The following is a 22,115-nucleotide window of genomic DNA, read 5'->3' as shown; positions in this document are numbered from 1 at the left end:
GATGAGAAAAATTTATTGGGAACAGCATCCAGATAAGGAACAAACAGGAACAGCAACAACACTGGTAACAGAAGGGATCAGAAAAATTATTTAGAGGGAAAACTACAACACCACTGACTGTCTCTTTCCAGCCACATATTCACTCCTGCCTGGAAAGGACACCCTTCTCTCAAGGGGAGAGAGTCCCTTTCCTGCCTCTGGCATTGACCTGAAGCAGGAGTGAAAATAATGACATGGAATTAGCCAGACCCTTACGTTCTTCGATCCCACATCATGTCATTGGCAGGGGCAGGAAAAGGGACAGGAGTCTTGCCAGTAGGGATCACAGGGAACGTGGAGCACCAACGTCCTTCCCAACATGGGTTCTCCAATGGGGGATGAAGCTGGAGCTGTGCACAAAGCTCTTCCTGCAGTTAGGGCATTTGCAGGGCTTCCCTTACTGGTGCCTCCGCTGGTGTTTGGTCAAGGCAGAGCTCTAGGTGAAGCTCTTCCCACACTGGGGACACTCATAGGGCCTCTCCCGGGTGTGGATGTGCCGGTGGGTGACAAGGTGGGAGTTTTGCTTGAAGCTCTTCCCACAGTCAGGGCAGCGGAAGGGCCTCTCCTCTGTGTGAATCTGCTCATGCAGAAGGAGCTGGGAACTGGTCTGAAACCTCTTCCCACACTGGGGACACTCGTAGGGCCGTTCCCCAGCGTGGAGGCGTTGATGGATGATGAGGTGGGAGTTTTGCTTGAAGCCCTTCCCACAGTCAGGGCAGCGAAAGGGCCTCTCCTCTGTGTGAATCCGCTGGTGCAGGATGAGATGGGAGCTGATCCGAAACCTCTTCTGACACTCGGAACACTCATAGGGCCATTCCCCGGTGTGGATGCGTTTGTGGGTAGCGAGCTCAGAGCTGCACCTGAAGCCCTTCCCACATTCCCCACACTCATAGGGCCATTGCCTGGTGTGGATCATCAGTGGCGGATCAGGGTGCTGCTCTGCCTGAAGCTCTTCCCCCACTCCAAGCACTTGTAGGGCTTCTCCCCATCGTGAAGCTGCTCATGCACCACCAGCTCCGAGCCCTGGTTGAAGCTCTGTCCACCTTCCTGGCCCAGGGTTGGTCTTTCCTCCTCAGAGCAACCCGGGCTGGGTTTGGTGCCCCTCCTCCTGAGGGACCTCTGGGACTTTTCCTCCCCATTGGATTCATGCACAGTGGAGCTGCTCAAAGTGGCCTCTTCCACCAGGTTCTGCTCTGGAGTTTTCTCCTTCCTGGTCTCCATCCTCAGCTTCTTGTCTGGGGGAGGAAGGACAAGGACTGGATGAGATTTGCCTCTGTGCCAGAGGGAAGGGGAAGGAGATGTCCCCAGTGCTTCCCCAGCAGGACGGCATTGGCAGTGGGGTTGTCCTGCAGCCGGGGGCCGTGCTGGGCTGGGAGGTAGAGCAGGAGAGAGGGGGAACAGGGCACTGACTTCCTCCTCACCTGCCTGGGTGTCCTGGGGCATTGTCTCGGTTTTAATAGACAGGTGTCTGCTAATGAAGGCAGGAGCCTCCCTTGAAATGGAAAATGTAAACACCCTGCTTCTGAACTGTTGAAATTTTGAAATTATGGGGCTCTAAGGCAACAGATATGGGAATAGGAATAACAGTTCTATAGCAGCAAAATTAAAATATAAATGCAATAGTACAAAGAAAAAACACTGACAGATTCAGAATACGGCCTGACACCATGTGGGCCACAGTGGTGGTGGCAGTCCCAATAAACGGTGGCTACAGTCCGCCTGCAGTGACTGGTGTTGCTCTGTTGATGCAGGGATCCTGTAGGAGGGTGGAGTGTTCCTCTGAAGATCTAGTGGTGGTGGTATTGGGCCTGGTCTTCCTCCGGGAATCCAGTGGAAAAGGCTGACTCTGGTCTTCCAGCCCTCTGATTGTATCCAGGTAGGAATGCTTGGCTCCTCCCTCTGGGCGGAGCTTCTCACAATGGGATGATGGAATTTTATCAGTCATGCAGTGGCACTCAATGGCCCCTTAACAGAAGATATCTCCTGAGAGGGAGGATGGGTTGTGGAAGAGATAAAGAAAACTGCCCAATTAACAGAAGGTAACTGCCCCATCAGATAGGAATAGAATACATGCCCCATGTCCAACCTAAGACAGCTGGAAAATGCTTTGCAGCATTCTGTGTCTCTGTGTCTGTGTGCATTTTACACTCAAAGTCCCCCAGATTTCCAAGACGTTTTCCCTGGAGTTTTGTCTTTTCCCTGTGTCCCTCGGCACCTCCCTGTGTCACTCTGTCACTGTCATGTCCACACATCTCAGAGCCCACTGGCACCTCCCAGGTTTGCACTGAATCTCTCCCTCCTGCCCTCCAGCACCAGCAATGCCCATGGCAGGGAGCTCAGAGCAGGAGCAGCCAGGCCAGGGCTAATGACAGGATCAGGAGCACCTGGCAGAGGCAGGAGGAATTCCCCATTCCAGGCGGTGCAAGGGGGGCACCCGTGTCCCTTCCCAGCCCCAAGGCTACAGACCAGGGAGGAGATGCCTCAACGGCCTCAGCTGAATTGCTTCCTTCAGCCCTTGGCCTGGGAAGTCTCTGGCTGAAGAACAACCTCTAGAGGAGAGTTTCCGCAAGGAAGAGAAAAGAAAGGAATTGTTTCTTCCCTTTCTCTCATTCCCTTTCTGCCCCTTGTGCTGATTTTCTTGGCATCTCTTAGCAAAACCAACAAAAAAGCATCTGGAATGAGCTGTTTCCCAGGGTCAGTTCCTAAATAGGGCCAAAGGAAGGTTTTCTGCCAAGGAAAAAAGGACAAATGTGGGATTTGTTCAGACAGTTGAAAACATGACAGTTTCTAAGCACTGGAAATCCACAGACTATAAAAACAGAGTTTGCAGTCGTAATGGTCTCTCCCTCCTCCCACTGATTTGTCACATCCCAACTCCAAAGGAGCAGATTATGGAAAGAAGACTCCAACATTGGGTGTTGGAGGCCTAATCCCAGAGACAGGAAGAAAGAGTTACATTGGGAAAAGATCTCCGGTTGTTTTCCTATCACAATGACCACAAATAGCTCTGTAGTCCATGTGCAATATCCAGATGAAGAGGCACGTTCCTGGTTTTTAATGCCAAATTGCAGTACTTTGGAACATTTTTCTGGATGAGAACAAACCACAGGCCAATAACTGACCCACTTTTTTTAAAATGATTTCCCAAATCAGAAATCATTCAACTTCTACCAAGTTGTCTTCCTCTGCAGGTGTCCCAGACTGCAAGGCAAGATGGATTCTATTTGCCATCTGTATGGCAGTTTTCCTTATCTCTTCCACAACCACTCCTCCCTCCTGGGGGGACATCTGCTGATAACAGGCTATTTAATGTCACTGCATGGCTGATAAGAACTACAGCATCCCATTGGGAGATGCTCCGCCCAGAGGGAAGAGCTAAGCATTCCTAACTGGATAAAATGTGGAGATTCTGGAATAGCAGCACAGCTTCTCCCCTGGATTTCCCAGAGGAACAGCAGCTGCCTCTTCTTCCACTGAATCTTCAGAGAAAGACTACACCCTTTTCTACAGGACCCCCTGCTCCAACAGAACCTGACACTCCAGGAGGGCTGCAGCCACATTTCCAGTTGGATTGCTACCAGCACCCTGACCAACAGGGTGTCAGGTTGTGTTCTGACTCTGTCAGTGTTGTTTTAATTTACTGCATTGTTTATTTTATCCTTTTATTTTCTTCCCTATGAAATAACTGTTATTTCCTGCTCCCATACTTTTTATTTTTTGCCTGAGAGCCCCTTAATTTAAAATCATAACAATTCAGAGGGGGGGGGGGTTCACATTCTCCATTTCATGGGAGGCTCCTGACTTCCTTAGCAGGCACCTGTCTTTCCAAACCAAGACAGCAGGACAGAAGGCACTTTGATTCCTTTTGTCCCAAGTTTCTCCTGAGTTCATGACTTCACATGAACTGGAATGGTCCCAACAGCACAAAAGCAGCCGCAATGAGCAGAATCAAATCCCCAGGTCACCATTAAATGCACTCGATCCACGCCTTCCACAGCCCGGCAGCAATTCCTGCCCTAAGCTGTGGCTCAGCCTGAGGGGCATGGCATCGCTCTGGTGTGTGCGGGGCCGGCTCCTGCAGGACACAGCGCTGGGAGCTGCTCTGTGTCCCACAGCTTCGGCATCTCAGGCGCCGCTCCACAGCTGCGGGGCTGTGCCACCACTGTTGCATGGCTGCAGTTCCTGTGCCACCACGGTTCCACGGCTGTAGCTTCTGTGCCACGGTGTTCCATGGCTGTAGTTCCTGTGCCACCACTGTTCCATGGCTGTAGCTCCTGTGCCACCACTGTTCCATGGCTGTAGTTCCTGTGCCACCACCATTCCATGGCTGTAGCACCTGTGCCACCACTGTTCCATGGCTGTAGCTCCTGTGCCACCACTCTTCCATGGCTGGAGTTCCTGTGCCACCACTGTTCCGCCTTTTCCATGCTCACTCCACTGCTGCTCAAAAGCTGTGCTGTGCTGTTTCAGCACGGTTCCTCAGCTCCTGCACCACTGCTCCACTGCTGCTCCAACACTGCTCATCTACCACTGTTCCACTGCTCCTTCTCTGCTCCTCCCCTGCTCCCCTGTTGTTCCACGGCTGCTGCTTCTGTTCTAGTGCTGCTGCCACAGCTGTGGTGTCACAGAGAGGGGAACTTCGGGCAGCAACTGCTGTGGTGTCACAGAGACTGGGACAACAGGACTGCCACAGCTTTGGTGTTGTGGAGAGGGGAATGTTGGGGTGGCTGCTGCTGTAGTGTCATAGAAGGTACAACTGGGGCTGCCACCACTGAGGTGTCACAGTGAGGGGAACGTTGTGGCTGCCACCACAGTGGTATCACACACATGAGAATGCTGGGGCTGCCTCTGCTGTGGAGTCATAGAGAGGAGAACATTGGGGCTGCCTCTGCTGTAGAGTTATAGAGAGGAGAATGTTGGGGCTGCCAAAGCTGCGGTGTCACAGACAGGGGACTCTGGGACTTCCACTGCTGTGGTGTCACAGAGAGGGGGACTTGGGACTGCCACAACTATGATGTCACAGAGAGGGAAATGTTGGGGCTGACACTGCTAGGGTTCCACAGACAGGGGATTTCTGGAGCTCCCACCGCTGTGGTATCATAGAGAGGGGAATGTTTGGACTGCCATCCTAGTGGGCTCAAAGACAGGGTAATCTTGGGGCTGCTACCCCTGTGGTGTCCTACAGAAGTCAATGTTGGAACTGCCAACTCAGTGGTATCACAGAGAGGGGAATGTGGGGGAGTCACTACTGTGGTGTCACAAGGGGAGCATTTGGGGCTGCCACCCCTGTGGTGTCACTGAGAGGGCAATATAGTGGTTGCCACTGTGGTGCTGTCATAGAGAGGAAAACGATGCGGGTGCCACCTCTGTGGTGTCACAGAGAGGGGAATGCTGGGGTTGCAATTTCTTTGGTGTCATAGACAGGGGGACATTGGTATTGCCACTGCTGTCATGTCACAGACAGGGGAACTTTGAGGTTGCCACCACTGGGATGTCACTGACAGGGCAATGCTCCATCTTGAACATCTGTGGTATCATAGAGAGGGGAACATTGGTGTTGCCACCACTGTTGTGTCACAGATATGGGAACACTGCCAAACCTCCCCTGGTGCTGTGCCCACTCCAGTGCTGCTCCTCTGTGACACTGCAGTGCCTCCTGGGGACATTGTCACATTGTGACAATGGGACTATAGGGGCCCTGTGACACTCCAGGGTCTTGTAGAATCCATGGAACCAAGAGGAGACTGAAACTCTGGGACTTCATGGAACCATACATTGTGATACCTCAGGGCCTCATTCTTTCCAGGAATCCTTGTGACACTGCAGAAATAAATGGAACCAAGGGGACATTGTGACACTGTGGAGTTCATAAAACTGAGGGGATGCTCTGAGACTCTGGTGCCTAAAGATGCTCAGGAACCATTGTGACACTGTGGCTTGTGGAACCAAAGGCACACTGTGACACTGTGGGGTCTCATGGAATCCAGAGGCCCTTGTGACTCAGTGAGGCCAGTTGGAACCAACAATCCATTGGGATCTCCCAGAACCTTGTGGTGTCCAGGGATCCTTATGACATTGTGGGGCTTCATGGAACCAAAGGGACACTGGGACACTGTGTGATCTCAGGGAACCAAGGGGACTCAGACACACTGTGGGGCCTCCTGGCTCTCAGTCACTTCTGAAACTTGTGTCCATCTACAAGAGGGCAAAACTCAGCAGCTTGAGCCTGTTGATCCAGAATACTCCCATCTCCATGGAGGGTTTTCTTGCCAGCTATGGTGCTTTGTGTTCTCTCTGTGCTCTCTGGGGAATTGCATCCTACAGGAGACCCCAACAACTCCAGTAGCTGACACCACAGAGCCTCCTGTGGGGTGCAGGCAGAGGCATCTTTCACTCCATTATGTTGCTCAGAGCCCATCCAAGCTGGAATGTTTCCAAGGATGGGGCATTCACTGGCTCTCCACCAAGGCTAACGGTGAAAGCAGGGCACTGGGGGAGGCAGCAGGGAGAGCAGACGCTGTGCTGGGTGAACGAGGGAAGAGGATGAATGCAGAAGGCACAGCCCACCAGGAGGCCACCAGGCAGAGCTGTGGAGCCTCCCCAGGTGAGGGTGACCTGCCAGGGGAGTGCCCTGCTGCCACCCAGGACTGTGCTGCCACCCTTGGCAGAGGTGTTTGCCCAGCAGGATGTCCCCTGGTCACCCGGGGCCGTGCCACTGCCCCAGGCAGGAGGGCGCTGTCAGCTGAATGTGCTGTCTCTGGGGTCAGTGCTGGAGGTGCCTCGAGCAGCCTGGCTGTGTTAAATGAGCACCCTGCAGCCCCTCCGTGCCCTGCCGTGGCTGCCAAGACTCCTGAAAGGACTGGTTGCTGTGCAGCTGTGCCCTCTGCTGCCCCTTGTTCTGCCCTGCTGGTAGAAACTGCCACAACCGCCCAAGAGCAGCGCGGGTTGTCAATGGAGTGCAGTGCTGCTGATCCAGAGGGTGGAGAGATGTCATGCTGCAGAGTCACATTGAACAGGCACTCTGCCACTCTGCTGTGCCCTGCTACCACAGCTGGAACACCAGAAGCAGCACTTGGTAGCAGCAGGGAGGCTCTTTGCCCCTGCAGCCGCTGCAAGGCACCCAGCTGCCACCACTGTGAGATGCCTTGCTCCTGCAGGACACTGCCTGGCCATGGAGCGGGGTTTGCTGCCCCTCCACCAGGCCTGCCATACCAGCTGAGATCTCAGAAGCAGTGCCCGGCCCCTGTGAGATTCCAGCTCATCTGTGCCATGCGGCTGCCCCTGTAGCCATCTCTGCCTGCGGTGGAACCACCTCTCTGTGCTTTGCTGTGACTGGAAGCACCCCTACAGCTGTGCCCAGCCACGGCGAGACAGTGCCGGGCCCCGGCGGGAGAGCACCCTGCCACTGTAAGGGGGCACCTGGCAGAGGAGCCATTCTTGGCTGCTATGGAGCTGCCCGTGCCTGTTGCCAAGCTATCCCTGGCTGTGAGACTCCCAGCTGCTGTGGAACACCTGGCTACCATCAAGCCGTATATTTTGCTCCATGTCCTGCTGTCAACTGCTGTGAAAAGGTGTCGGCTGAGTGGTTCACATGGGGAAGGTCACCAGGGGGGTCCCCAGGTGGGTGCCCCACCTGGGCCAGCATCCAGCAGCCAGCTTAGAACTGGTGCAAACCAGGGGAATCCGACTGTTTAATTGAAACAAAACATCACAAAGGCCTGAGGTGGGTGTTGATGCAATGTGATTTCTGCCGAGTTCTCTGAATGTCGAAGTGAAGAAATTCAATGAAGTGCAAGCAAATGGCAGGTGCGACTATGACTCTCCTAAGGCAGTTTTTGAGAGTATAGTTACAAACTGGGCATTGCTGCAGAGATTGCACCCTCTCATGGACCTGCTGGATACCCTGTGTAATGTAACCCAATCGATCTCTGCCCCAGCACAGAGGCAGTGGGGAACGTTGGGCACCACAACTGAAGTGGTCCAGCTGGAGAAAAATGGTCCTTCTCGGATGTCCCAGCCAGCTTTCCAGCACCGCTAGCAGTAGGTGGGCACTATCCCAATCTCCGTGGTTCAGGACAGCACCTAAGTCAAACGCTCTGTGCTATGACAGTAGCAGTACCTTGTGGTAGGACGTGGCATGGCTTATGGCTACAGTCAGCAGAAACAAGAAGAGAGCACTCTCCAGCTGTGGTGAATCCAGGTTTATTGAATCCCAGGGGAAATCGACAACCCAAGAGGAAGAGGGGGAAGTTGCAACAGCTTATAAGGAGGGAGGGACACAGGGGAGGAGTCAGTCCTTGGATGAATATGGTTTCAGAGGGGAGTGGGATACCAAAGATTGACTTAAGGAGGACATCAATGGGGATAACTTGAGGGTGGAGCCTCGGCCCCTGAGCCAATCACTTGACGCTCTAGTTAGATGTTTCTAGAGAGTTCCAGAGAGAAGGGTGGGAGCACCAAGTGACAGACAGGGCACCAGGGAGGGATTTGAGACAGGTTACATTTATCTCCAAGGCGACAGGGGAGGAGCTGGGATAACTGGCAGCACAAGGGAGGGAAGGGAGAACCAGGGCAGAACCATTACAAGATAGGGGGGAACAGAACAGTCCAACTTATACAGACCCAACACAACAGTGAGGGATTGCAGGACTGTTTTGATTCCTAAGTCAACCAAACCAGATCACCGCAAGGAAATTAATAACTGGAGACTTATCCCAATCAGTTCCATCTTGTTAAGACTGTTCTCCAGGATTTTAACAGCCACACTTACCAAGGCTTGACCCTCAATCCAAGGCAAAGAGGCTTTATAAGAGCAATGGGATGCTCTGAAAACCTGAAACTCCCGCAAATCATTATTCGGTCACAAAAGGAGAACACCCTGGGTGTTGTATTTGTGGACATCACCAAGGCTTTTGACACCATAAGCCAGCAGCACATTCTACATGCCCTAGAGCAAAGGGAAGCAGATCACCACATCGTCAATTTGGTGAGCAAATATTGTGAAAAATGTTTTTGTGATTTGTGTCAATCTGCAATGGAATCAGCAAATGCTTGTATCTGCTGTGTGGAAAATGGATGCATTCCTTGGGATAGATACAAGGAAGGGTTTTGAAACTTTCTATAGCCAAATAAAGCTTTGAAATAGGGGAAGTATGGTAAAGAGATGAGGTAGAAAGATGGCTGATGCTTAGAATAAAATAGAGGAACTTGTTGTAAAGCTAAGGGGACTGCAATGTGTCTAAATGCTTATGTATAATAAAAAGCTTAACAAAATATTGTAGTGGTCAGTGGTGAAGGGGCCTCCCTCCAGACGAGCACAAGAAAGACAGGAAGCCAACAACCACCTGGAAAGATGATGAAATTGCTGATTCCAGCTTACTGATATTTACTCATTTGTATTAACCAAGCACATTGGAAAATGCTTTATAAGCTTTAAAACAGTATATATACTTTACTGAATTTGTAAGTAGTGCGTGCTGTGAGTGGAGCGGTGACTCCTCGGCCACCCCGGGCTGCTTGCTCACCTTCTTTTAAATCAAAGATATAGAAATAAAATTCGCATTGACTATTGAAATTTTATGTATTAGTATGATCTTTGTGACATGCCAGCATTCCCAGTATGGTCCCAGAATAATCCCAGTTACTTTCAAGCACTCCCAGGATGGTCCCAGTTACCTGCAGCTAGATCAACCCAGTCAGTCCCAGGATTATGCCAGTTGCTCCCAGTGTGCTCCCAGTTGCTCCCAGTCACCCCCAGTCCAGGGATGATGTGCATGGTGTGTTCCCAGTCACTCTCAGAAACTCCCAGTGTTAATCCAGTCAGTCCCAGTACAATGCAGAGATGAGCCCACTGTGGTCCCAGTTGCTGCCAGTATGAACCACTTGTGCCCCACATGGTTCCAGTTTCTCCCTTTCAGCCTGACTTTTGTTCCAGTCTCTCCCAATATATCCCAGTTCCTTCCAGCATATTCCCAGTCACTCCTGGCATAATCTGAGTTCATCCCAGTGGAAGGCCAGTTGCTTCTAATGACCCCCAGTGTGCACCCAGCATGATCCCAGTTCCTCCCACTTGCTCCTGGCATGATCCCACTTGCTCCCAGTATATCCCATTTGCCTCAACAGGGCCACAATTGCACCCAGCAGGCCCCTACTCAGTCCCAGTATGATCCCACTATGATCCCATTCACCTCATTGTGATCACAGTCTCCACCAGCAGGAGTCCAGCTGCTCCCAGTATGATCCCAGTATGATGTCAACACAAACCCAGGATAAATGCAGTCACTGTCTATATGATCACAGTATGATCCCAGTACAGCTCACTCCCTCCCAGTGATGAAACTCCTGGGATCCCCCAGCCCTCTCTGCATTCGCCCCTCCCGGATCTCCTGAGTGGAGCCCCAAGGGCTGGCAGCGCCCAGGCAGGGTCCCCAGCAAGACCCAGTTTGGATGTTCAGCCCCCAGTTTTCCCAGTTTGCCCCTCCTTTGGCCCAGGCTGGGTTCCCCCCGCCCGCAGTGGCTGGGAGCAGCCGAGAGCCCCGCGCTGCCCATCCCGACCCGTCCCGGCTCTATTCCTGCTCCTGCCGCAGGCTGCGAGGGCTGCGTCAACAGGCCACCGAGGGTGCGGCTGCTGCTGGGGGAGGAGGAGGGAGGGAATGGGAGGAAGAGGAAGATGAGGGACAAAGGAGGATCAGAGAAAGCAGAAGGAACCACAAGGTCTTGCACTCCGTGAATTCGCATCCCCATCCATGGGATCTTCACCCCTCCCTTCCCCCCCTGCCATCACGCAGGTGACCGGTGAGGGGGGGAGCTTGGCCCAGATATCTTGGGGTGTTCCCTGGGCTGGGTTTTTTTGAGGGGATGTCTGGAGAATGAAGAAGTCCAAGGCTGAGCGGAAAAGGCCCCTTGAGGGATATTTGAGGGTCCCAGCGGCAGCTGCCGGCAGAGGCAGCCTGGAGGAGCAGAGCCCTGTGTCCCCCAGGAGCCCAAAGTCGAAGCCCAGAGAGGGGCGAGCACCCCCATTGGCAGGAGCCTCAAGACCCTGGAGAGGGAAAGGAGGGACTCCTGGGATCCCCTGCACTCCAAAGCAGAGAATTAGGAAAGTAGGGACCCTAGGATCCCAAAACCCCTCAGCATCCCTAAATGAGGAGATGGAAAAAGGGGAAACGTTTTGCTTCTTGGGATTTCCAGCAGGGGAGAGCAGGGACCAAGTAGACAGGGGACCCCCAATCCAAGTGTGACCCACACCAGCTGGGACAGGGGGCAACCCTGAAACACCAAAGGGGAGAGACCAGAGACAGGCAACTCCTGGGAAGCATTTTCAGAGCTGAACCTTGATGTTTGGGAGGTTTTTATGGAGTGCAGATGGCCCGTTACTTTTAGAGATGGACTTGGGCAGAGGGACATTCAATCTCAATCTGTGCTAAACCCTTGTTTCTCCAGAACCAGGATTTTCCATTCCCAGTCGTTGGTGGCATGGAGGAGAAGGCTGTGAGGAAGATGGAGATGCCTGTCTCAGGTTGCAAGATGTAGCTGGGGGTTTGTCAATTCCCATCTGTTAGAAGTGGGGCAGGTATCATCTGTTAATTGAGCAGTTTTCTTTATCTCTTCTACAACCAATGCCCCCTCTGGGAAATATCTTCTCTTAATGGGCCATTGAGTGATACTATATGACTGATAAAAATTCCATCATCCCATTGTGAGATGCTCTGCCTAAGGGGAGGAGCCAAGCATTCCTACCTGGCTATAAGCTCAGCCTTGGAACTCCACAGCCAGCTTTTCCCACTGGATTCTCACAGAAGCAGCTTTCTTATCCACAGAATTCCCAGAGGAAGAAGCAGCTTTCTTCTCCACAGAATTCCCAGAGGAAGACCAGACCCAACAACACCACCACTGACCTTCAGAGGACAACTCCCCCCTTCTACAGTATCCCAACTGAATCACATCTGTAACTGCAGGAGCTCTGCAGCCACCATATAATGGGACTGCTACCAGCACCGTGACGCACATGGTGTAAGGTTATACTCTGATTCAGTTAGTGGGGTTTTTTTGTACAGGTGCATTTGTGTTTTTAAATTTTTTCTAGTCAATAACTGTTTTAACTAGTCCCATATTTTTGCCTGAGACCCCCTTAATTTTAAACATATAACAATTCAGAGGGAGCGGATTAATATTTTCCATTTCAAGGGAGGTTCTTGCCTTCCTTAGCAGACACCTGTCTTTTCAAACTGAGACTATGCCCCCGGAAACCCAGGCGGGTGAGGAGGAAGTCAGTGCCCCGTTCCCCCTCTTTCCTGCTCTATCTCCCAGCCCACATGGCCCCCAGCTGCAGGACAACCCCACTGCCAACGCCATCCTGCTGGGGATGCACTGGGGGAATCTCCTTCCCCCTCCCTGTGGCACAGAGGCAAATCTCATCCAGTCTTTGTCCTTCCACCCGCAGGCAAGAAGCTGAGGATGGAGACCAGGAAGGACAAATCCCCACAGCAGAACCTCATGGAAGAGGCCACTTTGAGCGCCTCTACTGCGCAGGACTCCAACAGAGAGGAAAAGCCCTGGAGATCCCACAGGAGGAGGGGCTCCAAACCCAGCCCAGGGTGCTCTGAGGAGGAAAGACCCACCCTGGGCCAGGAAGGTGGACAGAACTTCAGCCAGAGCTTGGAGCTGGTAGTGCACGAGCAGCTTCACAACGGAGAGAATCCCTACAAATGCTTGGAGTGTGGGAAGAGCTTCAGGCAGAGCAGCACCCTCATCTGCCACCACATGATCCACGCTGGACAATGGCCCTACAAGTGCTTGGAGTGTGCGAAGGGCTTCAGGTGCAGCTCCGCACTTATCACCCACCAACGCATCCACACTGAGGAGAAGCCTTACGAGTGTTCAGAGTGTCAGAAAAGGGTTCACACCAGCTTCCATCTCCTTCTGCATGAGTGGATTCACATAGAGGGGAAGCCCTTCCGCTACCCTGACTGCAGGAAGGGCTTCATCCGCAACTCCCAGCGCATCCACACTGGGGAGACACCCTACGAGTGTCCCAAGTGTGGGAAGAGCTTCACCCAGAGGTCTCACTTGATCAAACACCAACAGAGGCACCAGTAAGGGAAGCCCTGTAAACGCCCCAACTTCAGGAAAAGCTTCTTGTACTGCTCCAGCTTCATCTCCCATTGGACAACCCCCATTGGGATGAACCCTGGTGATCCATGTTCCCTGTCATCAATGCTGGGAAGACACCTGTCCCTCTTCCTGGCCCTGCCAATGACATGATGTGGGTCCAAGAACATGAGGGTCTGGCCATGGTTGTGTCATTATATTCACTCCCATATCAGGTTGTTGCTAGGGGAAGGAAAGGGACTCTCTCCCTCCCCTGAGGAGAAGGGTGTCCTTTCCAGGCAGGAGTGAATATGTGGGTGGAAAGAGACAGTCAGTGGTGTTGTAGTTTTCCCTGCAAATAGATTTTCTTATCCCTTCTGTTATCAATGTTGTTACTGTTCCTGTTTGTTCCTTATCTGGTTGCTTTTCCCAGTAAATTGTTCTTATCCCACACTGGGATCTTTGTCTTCTGTGCTTTCCATGGGAGGTAGGAGGGCAGCGAATGGCAGTGCGGTTTTAGCAGGAGCAGGAAATAGGGAAATCCCATGCCTATACTCTGGCCCATGGAGACCAGAGCATCCCAGCTGGTCCCAGTCCTGGTTGCCATGGCAAGGGCCTTGGGAGCTGGTCCCTGGCTGAGGCTGTGGTGAGAGAGAATAGAAATTCTCCAGACTCGAAATTCATTTTGATTTAGGTACATCTTTGAAATGTACATCTTTGACTTAAGTCTGTAGTTTGAAAACATAGCTATTTAGTCTGACTGCCTGTTCTCATAAGAAGCCTAGGCTCAGAGAAACTGCTTCAGTGAAAGACAGAGATAGGGGGGGGAGACAGAAAGACTGCTGTGAGAGCAGGTCAACCTGACCCTGGAATTCTTTCTGATAAAGAAGAACTAGCGGCAAATGTGGAAATGGCGAAATTTGTGAAAATGAATATGTATGAACCTATTGTAAAATTGTATGCATACGTATTTGCGAGGGGGATAAAAAGGGACCTGAAATTCCCAGAAGCATGCATGTCTTTTAAGGAGAGTAATCTCCACATGCATCCAGCGCTGTAATAAACATACCGGCTTTAAAACTTCAACAAAATTGTGGAGTTTTGTTTATCTCCACAAAACAGGCACTGGCGAGCCAGGTAGGAGGAATCATCTCTGTCCCCACAGAGGCAGAGAGGCATAGACGGACCTCCAAAGCTCACCCTGGGATTTTCCCAGAGGAGCTCTCCTTGTCTCGGTTTGCCTCCTGCGGAGACAGAAAAGGACCTGCTGGTGTGTGGAGGATACTGTATGTATTGAGGGGCCCTCGAGGGAAAAGAGAGATAGGATGGCTGATTAAGTCACTAAGAGATGTCTGAGTGCTCAGCCTCATTCCTTTGCCTGCAGGCAGACCGGTCGATAGAGCAACAGGGAGAACCGGGGTTCACTATCCAATAGAGTGGCTGCTAGCAACCCCGGGGGTGGGCGCCAGAAGCAAGAGCCCCTCTCGGGGTTTGCCACCCCACCTCACCGGGTAAGTGAAAACACGATCAGAGTAGTGGTATTTCACCAATGGCCGGGACGCCGGCAGGCGGGTCGCCCCGCACCACCGAGCGCGCGCCCGGCCTCCCACTTATTCTACACCTCTCATGTCTCTTCACAGCGCCAGACTAGAGTCAAGCTCAATAGGGTCTTCTTTCCCCGCTGATTCCACCAAGCCCATTCCCTTTGCTGTGGTTTCGCTGGATAGTAGGTAGGGACAGTGGGAATAGTGTTCATCCATTCATGCACATCACTAATTAGATGACGAGGCATTTGGCTATTTAATAAACACATACAAATTGTATATGTTCCTTTTCCGGGTTAAATAAAGATGGCTCGTCCAGCTTGGACAAATCCGGTAAATTGGTTCAAATACGGTAAGTTGGTCTGAATCAGGTGCTAATTGATGCGTTATGAATTAAAGTCTTTGTCCCTACTCACTATGAGCCACCTAACTGTCTTCTGGCTTCCTTACGAACCTAGCTACTCTCTAGTTTATTAAAATATAAAAGTGATACAAAATAAAAAATTGCATACAAAAATCAACATATAAAAACAGCAATAAAAATCTACAAAACATTACAAAGTACAAAAAATGCAAAAATTCACTACCCTGAATCATTTAATCTTCTGGCCCTGCTGGTGAACATATGTACAATGTCCTGAGACGATAGGAGCGCTTCTGTGGATAAAGTCTTTGCAACCATCGCTTGCCTCGATTTGGAGAGGCCAAGTGTACTCAAATGTTCAACGTTCCCCTCGTACCATTTCCCCCGCGCTCCAAGGGGAAAGCCCATAAAAACAACATCCTTTGCATTGGTGAGGCTTCGCACCTCAGTTTCCAAATGTTTTTACATGTTTACTTTCTCTGCAGTGGCTTCTTCCGGACATGTTTTGGAGGCTTCGTATCGTACTGTCACTTCCACGACAAATGCACGTCCGTCCTTAACAAATATCAGATCTAGTTTGTACAGCTTCTTGATGGTTTCCCTTATGTGTGGTTCTTTGAACACTATCCAGTCTCTCTTCTTTGTCTCCTCAATAAGCCTTTCACAGATGTGATTGTGCCTCTTGATTCGAGAGTCCTGAGTCACTGGGCAGTAGCCGATGATGTGGGTGCGGGTTTCGTTGTCTGCATCACGGTGCCTACAGGCCTTGATGTAATTTTCCTCTCTACCCCGGGAGAGAAATTCTCTTGTGGGGTAGAGGTTGGCCCTAAGTTGTAGTGCAGTGAGGAGTTTCCTGTGAGGTATGCGTCTATAGTATTGGAGCCGATCACTACTAATTTTATCACCTTTAAAGCTTTTAATTTCATGGCCTTGGGACACTAATTTGGTCCATTTCTGGAATTCTTTTCTCCGCCAATCACAAGGCTTAGGAAATTTAGTTTTCAGGATCGGTGCTTCCAACTCTGAGGTTGTGTCTGCACTGTTGGATGGTTCATTCACCAGTAGTGCTTCCCAAATTGAGGGTATCTTCTCTCTTTCCCCTCCAGCTTGAATCCACAATTTCTTATACAGTTGTTCCATTTGATCTTTCTCTAGGAACTGCTTCATTGTTTCATCTGAGGACTGCGCAATCCGGTGCAGTCTGTGGGTGTGTACACTGGGGATCAGTACCGCCAACTTGGTGACGCCCAAACCGCCGTCCTTCGTGCTCGAGTACAAGATGGCATTGCACGTGCACGGAGGTAGTTGCAACCAGTTCTTGACCACTGTTCAGATCTTCTGGTCAAGGGCTTCAAGGGCCCCTGTTTCATTTCTGAATGGTCAGACAGGTAGGTCAGTCGAGAGATGGTGTATATTTTGAGGATATCAAGTTTTTGCAAGGTTTAAATGGAGCTTGATCAATTCATTTGAGCCAGAATTCTAGTTTTGTGGAGAGGTTGGTTTTTGCTATCCCAGTCCAGGAGTCAAACTGTAGGCCAAGGTATTTCTCATATTCCCCGGGGTTGATCATGTTCAGGGGTGTGCCGTTGATGGTCCATGCAGCGCAGTTATTGAAGGTGTAAGAGTCTTTTGTGGGCTTGATGTGGAAGCCGTGGCACTTTTCCCCTTGTGTTCTGAGACCGGTGAGATGGCAAAAGGTCTCTAATATCTTGATGTTTGTTTTCCTGTTTTCCCAGGAGTCGCTCAGCAGGACCAGGTTGTCAGCGAATGCCATCGCTGTTATACTGCTCTGTCCTCGGTGGAATCCTTTACCGCGTTCTTCCAGCTTGCACAACAGTGGGTCCATTGCCAGGGTAAATAAAAGGGGTGACAGTGGGTCACCCCTCTTTACTCCAACCCGGATCTGGATTTTGTCTGTGTGTGTGTTCATTTTTGTGGTGACATACATACTGAAGTCTTTGTACATATTGTTCATCAGGCCGATGATGTGGGGATCCACTCCCCTCTGCTGCAAAGCATGTATGATGTGATGGTGGCCTACAGTGTCAAAAGCCTAGGCGATGTCCACAAATAGAACACCCAGTGGTCTGTGCTCACTTTTGGCAGTCCAAACCATAGTTTGCAGGAGTTTCAGGTTTTCAGAGCATCCTGCTGCTCTAATAAAGCCTCTTTGCCTTGCGTTGAGGGGGCATGCTTTGCTCAGTCTTGCTGTTACAATCCTGGAGAACAGTCTCAACAAGATGGAATTGATTGTGATAGGCCTCCAGTTATTAACGTCCTTCAAATGTTCCGGTTTTGTAGATTTAGGAATCAAAAAAGTTCTGCATCCCCTCACCATGTCCGGGATCTCCCCAGATGTTAACCATAAGTTGAAGAGCTGAGCCGTCCGGGAATACCCGGGATCCATCTTTTTGATGTCCCCAAGAGTAATCCCATCTGGACCTGGAGCCCAGCCCTTTCTTATTTCCTGCACATTTCTTTCAATTTCTTTGGCCGTGATTAAGTCTCTGAAGGTGCTGTTGTCTGCCTTCCCATTAAATTCAAATTCCCCAATGCCAGGAAAATTACCAGGTGTTTCCCATCTGGCTTTAACTACAGAGTAAATTTCACTGGGTGATATATCCCAGGACAAACACTCTACATCATCCAAAACAATTTTTGCTAGTTTCCCCCTGTCAAGATGGAATAAACGCTGAAAGTGAAGGTAATTACCGTTTTTGATCACTCTGTGTTTCATCCAGTTCTGAAAGAGCTTTCTAGGTTGCTTCTCCTGGGTCTCCTTCCCATTTTTTCCACGTGTAACATTTCTTATTTGGCTTATTGATTCTAGGCATTGACAGCAGTCCTGCACTGCCTGATTAATTATTCTGAGCATCTCCTGGCCATCCATCAATTGCTTGAATGCTCTGGGGAAGTGGTTAATGGCTCCAGCTGATAAGTGTTCCTTGATTGTCTTGGTAATGAGCCTGCAGCTGCCCTGCCCTCTGCTGGTTTCTGGCAACAGTTATCCTCATCAGGGTGTCGTCTTAACTTATCCGTTATTTTCCCTCTGGCAGCTGGTCTCGCTGGCAGATGGTTCTCCCCAGGTCCACTGTCCACAGTTCTTGCCTGGGATTGCTGACTCAACCCAGGTTCCATTCCCATGCCCACAGCTGCTCTCCTGGTGCGATGACTCATCACAGGTCCTCTGTCAATTCCATCTGTTGGTTTCCTAGGCAGCAATCTTCTTTTGTCACTAATTTGCTTAGCTGTTTTGGTTGTTATGTGTTCAGCAATAAGTTTATTAATGTTTTTGTTTCCCTCGAACTGTGCCACCAGTTTTATCAGCAATTCTTCCTCCTCTTTTGTCCAGCATCTTTTGTGGGCTCCTCGATTTGATGTTTCTTTCAGTTGGGAAGCAAAGATCCTTTCTTGGTTTCTTATCAATGGGTGTGCCAATCTTTTGTGTTGCCCCAGGCCAATTTTGGTTGTGAAGTCTCTGCCGCATACCTCACAGATCCACTCTCCAGCTGGAACCCTTTCAGTTTCTAGACCCCTGCATTTTGCAAAATGACAAATAACACTATGATGGTTAATATTTTCCTTTCCACACTTGGCACACCGAAAGCAAACCCTCCTTTTCCTGTGTGACTCCTTTAGATGATCAATCAGGCTTGACACAGAGTTTACCCGGGTACCACAGCAGGGACAAGGTGGATTTTTGTCAGGAACAGTCACCTTCACGATGTTATCCGGTGACTGCCCGCCATGTTCCTCAGGCACTGGAGGCAATGCCTCTGGTGTGCCTTTACTCACCTTTTCGCCGCTTCCCTCACCAAGCACAAATGGTTCACTGTCTCGTGGGAGGCTAGGATCTAAGTCTGAGTGCCCACCGATAACCTGGACAGGCGTACTGGCAGCCTGACCAGCCCCCCTCCAAAGGACAAAATCCGTATTTTGAGCCATCAAATCAGGTCCACATTTATTTAGGTGAGATCGGAGTGGGTGGTCACTCCACTTGGGAGCTCTTTGCCCCTGTCTGCAACCGGTGGGCCAGATTTCAGGCAATAAGCCACGCGGCCTTTACCGAGGAATTTGTTTCACCGAATTTGGTAGGAGTTCATTGGTGTCTTGGCTTGGAAAGACAGGAGTCTGCTAAGGAAGGCAGGAGGCTCCCCGGAAATGGAGAATGTAAACCCTCCCCACCCCTCTGTATTGCTATAAATTTTAAATTAAGGGGCTCTCGTGCAAAAATATGGGAGCAGGAAATAACAGTTCTTTAATAGGGAAAGGAAAAAAAAAAGGCTAAAATAAACAATGCAGTACACTAGAACAACACTGACAGAGTCAGAACCCAACCTGACACCCTGTGGGTCAGGGTGTGGGTGACAGTCCACTTGGAAATGTGGCTGCAGACATCCTGAAGTATCAGGTGTGGTTCTGTTGGAGCGAGGGGGATCTGTAGAGAAGGATGTATTCTTCTTCTGAAGATCCAGTAGGAGTAGAGACAGCCGCTGTTCCTCTGGGGAATCCTGTGGAGAAAGCCGTGCTAGTGTTCCAGAATCTTGCATTATATCTGGGTAGCAATGCTTGGCTCCTCCATCTAGGCGGAGCATCTCACAATGGGATGGTATAGTTCTTATCAGTCATGCAGTGACATTCAATAGTTTGTTATCAGCAGATGTCCCCTCCAGAGGGAGGTGTGAATGTGGTCATTCAAAGAGAGAGATAAGGCAAACTGCTCACTTGACAAAGTTAATCTGCCATACAGATGGTAATGGAAAATATCTTGCAGGCAATCTTCAACATTATCCACCCCTTTTTCTATTTCCATCTGCACCCCAAAAAAAAGAAAAAAACCAAAAAAAACCAAAAAAACCCCCTTACACACAGTTCTTACTGAAGACTAGGTCTCCCTGTTGTACACAACGGCTTTCTCAATCTTTCTGCACTACCCACCATGTGTAAACAGTCATTGAGCAAAAACCATTCCACGGATGGGTTTGTCTTTGCCTGAGGTGGGATCAATCCAAATAGTCCTTCCTAAAATACCTTTCACATTTACAACAGGGACTTTATATCCACCCACTGTGTGCAGGGGTTCAGACTGGGCAGGACCAGCTCGATTTATGGACCCTCTGGTGTTAACCATCCAGGTGGCTTTTGCTAGGTTCATTTCCCAATTTCTAAAAGTACCACCCCCCCGCCGAGTGCCTTCAGGGTTGTTTTAAGTAGTCCATTGCACTGTTCAACTTTCCCAGCAGCTGTAGCATTGGTAGGGGATATGATATATCCCTTCAATACCATGTTCCCTGGCCCAGGCGTTGATAAGGCCATTCTTGAAATGGGTCTCATTTTCTGACTCAGTTCTCTCAGGGGTGACATATCTCCACAGGATTTGCTATTCCAGGCACAGGATGGTGTACTGGGCAGTGGCGTGAGGCCCAGGGTAGGTCTCCAACCATACTGTGGTGGCTTCCACCATGGTCAGCACATAGCGCTTGCCCTGGCGTGTCTGGGGCAGTGTGATGGAGTCAATCTGCCAGGCCTCCCCATACTTGTACTTCGACCACTGCCCACCATACCAGAGCAGCTTCACTCACTTGGCCTGCTTGATGGCAGCACATGTCTCAGTCATGGATAACCTATGATATACTGTCCATGGTTAGATCCACCCCTCGGTCTCGTGCCCACTTATAGGTGGCATCTCTACCCTGATGACCTGAAGCATTATGGGCCCATTGAGCTAGGAACAGCTCCCCTTTATGTTTCCAATCTAAGTCTATCGTTGACACCTCTATCTTTGCTGCCTGATCTACCTGCTCGTTGTTTCAGTGTTCCTCATTAGCCCGACTCTTGGGGACATGAGCATCCACATGGTGGACTTTCACAGGCAGCATCTCTAACCGAACGGCAATGTCTTTCCACTCATCAGCAGCCCAGATGAGTTTTCCCCTACGCTGTCAGCTGGCCTTTTCCCACCTTTCCAGCCAGCCCCAAAGAGCATTGGCTACTATCCATGAATCAGTATAAAGATGGAGCTTTGGCCATTTCTCTCTCTCAGCAATGTCCAGGGCCAGCTGAACAGCTTTGAGTTCTGCAAGTTGACTTGATCCACCTTCTCCTTCGGTAGCTTGTGCAACCTGTCGGGTGGGGCTCCATACGGCTGCTTTCCACTTCTGGTTCATCCCTATGAGTGGACAGGAACCATCAGTGAAAAGAGCATAGCGTGTTTCCTCTGGGGGCAGTTGGTTATATGGAGGAGCTTCTTCAGCATGTGTCACTGATTCTTGATCCTCTTCATCAGTCAGACCAAAGTTCTCACATTTGGGCCAGTTTGTAATTAACTCCAGAATCCCAGGGCTATTCAAGTTTCCAACACGGGTGTGGTGTGTGATAAGAGCAATCCATTTACTCCAGGTAGCGTCAGTGGCATGGTAGGTGGAAGGAACCTTGCCTTTGAACATCCACCCCAGCACCGGTAGTCGAGGTGCCAGGAGTTGTTGTGCTTCCATGCCAATCACCTTTGAGGCAGCCTGGACTCCTTCACAGGCAGCCAAGATTTCCTTCTCTTTGGGAGTGTAGTTGGCTTCGCAGCCTCTGTAGCTTTGACTCCAGAATCCCAGTGGTCAGCCTTGAGTCTCCTCAGGCACCTTCTGCCAAAGACTCCAGGACAAGTCATGGTTCCTGGCTGCAGAGTAGAGCACATTCTTCCCCTCTGGTCCTGTCCTGACTAGGCCAAGGGCAACCACATGAGCGATCTCCTGCTTCATCTGGGCAAAGGCTTGTTGCTGTTCAGGACCCCAGTGCAACTCCTTCTTCTTGCAGGTAAAGAGGGCTCACAACCTGGACTGTATTCGGGAATGTGCATTCTCCAAAACCTATGGCACCCAGGAAAGCTTGTGTTTCCATCTTGCTAGTTGGTGGAGACATTGCGGTGATTTTGTTGATGACCTCAGTGGGAATCTGATGCCGTCTGTCTTGCCACTTCACTCCCAGGAACTGGATCTCTCAGGCAGGTCCCTTGACTTTGCTCTTCTTGATAGCAAAGCTGGCTTCTAGCAGAATCCTGATGATCCTTTCTCAAATACTTCCATTGCCGT

General features: G+C 50.6%; 1 pseudogene; it reads right to left on the bottom strand.

The window, feature by feature from the left end:
* Positions 1-436: 436 nt before the first annotated feature.
* Positions 437-22,115, bottom strand: part of LOC131094598 (zinc finger protein 345-like) — a 113,611-nt pseudogene continuing 91,932 nt past the window's right edge.

Source organism: Melospiza georgiana, chromosome 30 (genome assembly GCF_028018845.1).
Source record: "Melospiza georgiana isolate bMelGeo1 chromosome 30, bMelGeo1.pri, whole genome shotgun sequence".
In the NCBI taxonomy this organism is placed as follows: Eukaryota; Metazoa; Chordata; class Aves; order Passeriformes; family Passerellidae; genus Melospiza; species Melospiza georgiana.
Note: the sequence above shows the minus strand (reverse complement) of the source record. Positions and strands in the feature narration are given on the sequence as shown.